The following is a 6000-nucleotide window of genomic DNA, read 5'->3' as shown; positions in this document are numbered from 1 at the left end:
CTCTGAAATCTGTGTTAACGTTAAGTGACAGGGATTGAGCGTAGAGCTATCTGCATATAAAGGAAGTGCTCTGTCGCTGAGCTACGGCCCTTTAGAATCAAAATGATAAATCCATTTCTCTTTTGGAGAAAGACAAGGGTGGGAGGGAACTGGCCTGATTCCAGTCTTAACCAAAACCTACTTTAAAAAAGAGATTTCAGAATTGCAGCCTGGGGGACTACAAGGCGGGGAACCCAGTAAGAAAGTACAAAAGAGGCTAGTTCATTTCTTTCCAGCAAATAGATTGTTGAAAACTATTTTGGCAGACATACTAGCAACCTGCCACTCAAATAATAATAATGAGAGAATTTACTTGACTGAAAATCAGCTAAGTAAGAACGTGGGCGCACATCGCTTTCATGTATGTGGGAGAAATGATGCACAAGGTACATGAGATTCGGGTTAAATTTCAAGCTGACAACAAATGAAGGAACTGTGGTATATCTTCAGTATTGATTGTGGGCAGAGACACTTTCAAGTAGACACTGCCCCATCTGATAATTGCAAATACCTGAGTAAAAGTTGTCTGTACCTGGGTTCAGCTGCTCATGGGGAAAAGTCTACATGTGGTAAATTTAAAAATCACTGCCCTTGGCTGTCCCTTGAAGGAATAGGTGTTTTCTTCTGTGTTTACTTGCCCAGCATGCGCTCTCAAACATGGCTTTCATTGTGAGCAGTTTCTTCTCTAGGGGCAGTCCAAGTCTTTGTCCTATCAGCAGCTGCCACCTGGAAATGAGTTCAAGTTGGATAGTCAATTGCTGGAGCAGGAAAGAACCTGGAGTTAATGGGCTATCGTGAGGAGCCAAGGACAAGAAAGATTAAACGTGGGCCAAGCAAGAAAGAGTGAAGGGTGGGGCCAGCCTCACATCCTCCTTGTGTGCTGTTCCAGAGCATTTCTCAACCCACTTCTGAGCCAGTTTGAGGGGATGGGGGCACATGGTTGGGGGGGAGGGGAGGAAATGCTTGCTTAGTGTGTCCACCTTTCAAATCTATGAAGTTTTATATTTAGCAGTGAGCAGTGGCTGAGAGCTGAACTGAGTGAAGCAGAATAAAAAAGACATATTCCAACTCTGGCAGGTAATCATAGATTGTAAACTGTTGTCTGACAAGATGGCAATTGTAACTTCTACCACTTTCCCTGTCCCCCCCCCCCCCCATCATGATAGAGGACGAAGTAACACCCTCATCTGACTCCTGGAAGGCAGAGTGCCGCCATGGGCAGAGAATATATTCTAGCCTAACTAGAGACCTGCTCCGTAATTCTTTGTAAAATCGCAGGAAGCTGCCTCATACCGGCTCAGACCATTGGCCCATTTTGCTTGGTACTATCAACAGTGGAGCAGTTTTCCATGGTTTCAGACAAGGGTCTTTCCCAGTCCTGTCAGGAGATGCTGGGGATTGAACCTGGGGAAAACACTGAATTTCAGCCCCTTCCCAAGACAATTTTTTAAATCTGCATTTCTTAGGGAGCTCTTTGATGAATCAGTGAAACAATCTTCCTAAATAAAATGAATTATGGCATTCCTCTGATTATAAACTGCCTTGGGTGCCTTTCTGAATGATGAAAGGTAGGATATAAATATGTTAATTAAATAACAAATGTTCCACTTGTCTCAACTTTGGACATCCGGCTGTGGTGCTTTCTGAAGGAATCATCATCTTATCTCTACCCCGCCCATCTGATTGGGTTGCCCCAGCCACTCTGGGTGGCTTCCAGCAAATATAAAAGCATAATAAAATATCAGACATTAAAAACTTCCCGATACAGGGCTGCCTTCAGATGTCTTCTAAAAGTTGTGTAGTTCTTTATCTCCTTGACATCTGATGGGAGGGCGTTCCACAGGGAGGGGCCACTGCCGAAATGCCCTCTGCCTGGTTCCCTGTAACCTCACTTCTTGCAGTGAGGGACCTGCCAGAAGGCCCTCAGAGCTGGATCTCATGGGGGTGGTGATGCTCCTTCAGCTTTACAGGGCGATGTCATTTAGGGCTTTAAAAGTCAGCACCAACAGTTTGATTTGTGCTTGGAAATGTACTGGGAGCCAATGTAGATCCTTTAGGACAGGTGTTATATGGTCCTGGCAGCCGCTCACAGTCACCAAAACCAGGGCTAAAGAGGACTCTGAGAGGCATTTGGGGTGTTATTTTTTTTTGGGGGGGTCCTATCACATGTCTGGTAACTATGGGTGCAGTTCTACATATATAGAGAACACACTAATATATAGCAAGAATATATAAATGAAGGTCATAATATATAAGGTCACAGTCCTTATACACACATATTAGGGAGCAAGCCCCATTAAACACAGTGGATCATTTCTATGTAAACATACAATAGGATCGGGCTGTCTTTTTATATTCACACATAACGGATTCACATAAAAGTTAAGAGATTAATTCACTGTTTTTTGCACAATTCATTTCTGTTTTAAAGTAAAACTAATTGCTTGTGTTTTTGAATTGGGGGGAGATAGCTAAAATTGCAGTTGGCTTTGGGGTGGGTCAGAATAGATATGGTGGTTCTTGCTGGGTCAGAGAATGCTGCTGGGGCTAAGTAATGTGGGAAAAATAATTCACCACTTGGCACATGAATGATGGAAGTTGTCTAAAAGCAATAGTTTCATAGAATTGATTTCTCTCTGCTCCAGCTTCCTGCTTTTGCAGCCTGCCTTTTCTCTTACCTGTCTTGACATTAAATATTTAGGCACAGACATATACCTTTAAAAAGAAGGGGGGGAAAGAAGTCAGATTAGAATGTGTGAGTTGTTTGTACAAATTTTTGAATGCTACATTTGGGGAAACGGAAAGAATGTACAAATAAGATTCCTCCCCCCCCCCCCCCGTCTATTATATAGATCTTAAGATTTGCATCACAGTCTGGGATTAAAGGTTGGTTCTTGATCACCAAACAGTGACAGTAAAGTGTTGTGCCTGAAAGGTGCTGTAGCCAATCCCACCCCTACCCCTGTCCCATGGTCACAGGGACTCTTAATGCAGGACAAATGTACTGAACATAGGGCTGGGATACAGTGATGGATGTTGTGGCAGGGATATGTCTCAGCAGCACTACCGATGAGCCGATGTCTTCGTCGTACTGCAAAGACCATGGTGACAAGGTGTCAGTGCAGCGTAGCATGAAGGAGGAGGGCCTCTGAGGAGAGACATTGGCGTCTTCCTGGCCTCTGAGGTAACACTTCGGGGCATTTGGTAAATGACAGTTAATCACCGAGCTAGATGTCAAATGTGGCCAGAGCTACCAAGACTTATTGAAGCAAATGTTCTTTCACAGTTTCTAAAAGTGATGCCATTGGTCCCTTTGGCTAGGCTGCCAAGTCAGTGCATGTATCTGGACCAACATGCGTGTGAAGCACGCACATGTATTCATACATGCTGTACCCACAGGCTTAGGCCCTTTGGCTTTTCTCTCTCTTTTTCCTTTCTCCTCCTGTGATGAGGCTGCATTTTAATGTTTTAATGTTGTATTTTAATCTTGTTTTGAAGTTTTATTCATTCAACTTGTTTTTATTATTGCTTGTTAGCCGCCCTGAGCCTGGCCTTGGCTTGGGAGGGCGGGGTATAAATAAAATTTATTATTATTATTACTGCAAGGTGACAAGGACTCTCAAAATGCATTGAAGTTTACCTGTCCAGTCCTTGAAACTGCTTCACTTGTTCAGTACCTCGCTGCCTGGGCTACTGAACCAAGTACGATACCTTAATTAGCTGTGAAACAAGACTTCCTATTTAGCTTCTCTTATGCTGTTTCTGATGCTTCAAATGGATGTCTTGCATGCAGTGGCGATGTGTGTGCAAAGCTGTTGCCACACTAAAATCAGTAGGGGAGATTGTACAAACATTCCGCCACACCACAACTTCCCTCCATATAGGAAGCTGGCTAGAAGCTAGATGCATGACGTACAAATTTTGCACATGCTAGGAGAAGTTGGTGTGGGGGAATCAGAGGGAAACCTTCATTTGCTTCCCTGTGCATTTAAGGTGCCATTTGTCCTGTTGACACGTGAGCCACTGCTTTGGGAGGATCTGCATGGTCTTATATTACTGCAGTTCTAACTTAATCCTCTGAAGCTAGTAAGAGAGTAAAACTACTGTGCTCACACTACCTCTTTCTTTTATTGCCCCTTGATCAGTCATGTTTTAAACTTGTATTGCTAGCAGAATCGCAGTGAGTGGTACCCAAAGAGGTTGGTTAGAACATGCTTCTCCAGCCCCAGTAACATCAGTAGCATACAGTGGTGCCTTGGGTTACATACGCTTCAGTTTACATACGCTTCAGGTTACAGACTCCGCTAACCCAGAAATAGTGCTTCAGGTTAAGAACTTTGCTTCAGAATGAGAACAGAAATCGTGCTCTGGCAGTACAGCAGCAGCAGGAGGCCCCATTAGCTAAAGTGGTGCTTCAGGTTAAGAATAGTTTCAGGTTAAGAACGGACCTCCGGAATGAATTAAGTACTTAACCCGAGGTACCACTGTATTCAGGCAGAAACTTTTAATGGTTGAAAGGAACAGACCAACCTGAATGGGGAAAATTGACTTGAATTCAACTATTTCAGAATTGCAGATTCAGTGATGTACCAACTAAAGGTAACAAACCTAACAAAGACTGATTGCACGCAACCTCACGAAAGACAACTTGTACATAAATAAATATGAATGTATGAACTGCTTATATAACAATACAAGCATAAAATAGCAAATCACGCACATATTGAAAGACTCTAAGGGTGTCTTTCTATGAAACAGCAGAGCACGGAGGCATAAATATATGAATACCAAGTAACAGATGTAATAGTGGGATTTAATGGATCTTTTCAAAAGGTTTTCATATAGTTTATTTACTCAGATATATCATCTCCTTAGTCATTTGGCATTTCAACTAACTGGACTTTGAGGCTCAGCTAAGTTAGCACTACCTTGATTAATGAAATAGTTTGTCTAAGCAAATAAACTTATGACAGTCATTTTAACTTTAGTGTAGTACCAAAAGGAATGATTTATGATTTTCTTCTCTTGGCAACTTATGAAAAATAGAACAGATGCATAGCAGTACAATAATAAAGCCATTGCACTTTGCACAACATAGTTTGATGCTAACAAAAAGCAATTTAATTATTTCCATAAATACTGTACTATATCTTGGCTTTATGGTTTTTAAAATGTTCTCACGAAGCAAAACCTCATATTGGTTGTCATGTCTGATGCTGTTCCAAATTCTACAAGGCCTAATTTAAATGAGACACCAGGCATTTGAAAGAAAAAAGTTAACATGCAGCATTTCATAAAGACTTCACAATGAAACTGAGACACCAGCTACACCAAGGACAGACCGCCCCCAAACAAAGCTCAACAACTTTGAAGAAGCCTCTGCAAAAAACTCAACAACTCTGGTCAATTCATTGGGTAGATCACTGCCAGTTTATTTATAGTAGGAGTAGATCGCAGTCTCTTGGAAGCTGGACGTGCCTACTCTAGATGTTGCTGGACTACATCTGCCAAACCACTGCCCATGTCAGCTAGGGCTGATGGAGTGCAAATACATTTGGAGGGCAACCCCCCTGGCTGCCCCTGAGCTACATCAACCTGCCTATTCCATATGCCCAGATAATATTTGGAGGACCTTCTCTTGACCCTGCCCACCCCAGAGGTTAAATGTGTGGCAGAGGTAGTTATGGGGTAGGGGCGACTGGTGCAGTTGCACTGGGTGCCATGTCGCAGGGGTCAACAAAACAATGCTGTAGAACAGAGCACAAGAGGTGAGGGGGGTGCCAAAATTTAGCATCACACAGTGCTCGGATGACATTTGAGAGCCCCAAGTCCACAACTGCTTGTGGCTACTGGTGGGGCTGCTTCTAGCTAGTGGGGACTTGTCTTTGAAACAAATGGAGTTGAGTCTTATTGTTTCTCCTGCATGAACTGAAGGTCCTTCCTTTTAACCAACCAACCAAC

This window comes from Podarcis gaigeae, assembly GCF_964106915.1.
Source record: "Podarcis gaigeae genome assembly, chromosome: 3".
Taxonomy (NCBI): domain Eukaryota; kingdom Metazoa; phylum Chordata; class Lepidosauria; order Squamata; family Lacertidae; genus Podarcis; species Podarcis gaigeae.
This window is presented reverse-complemented; position numbering follows the sequence as displayed.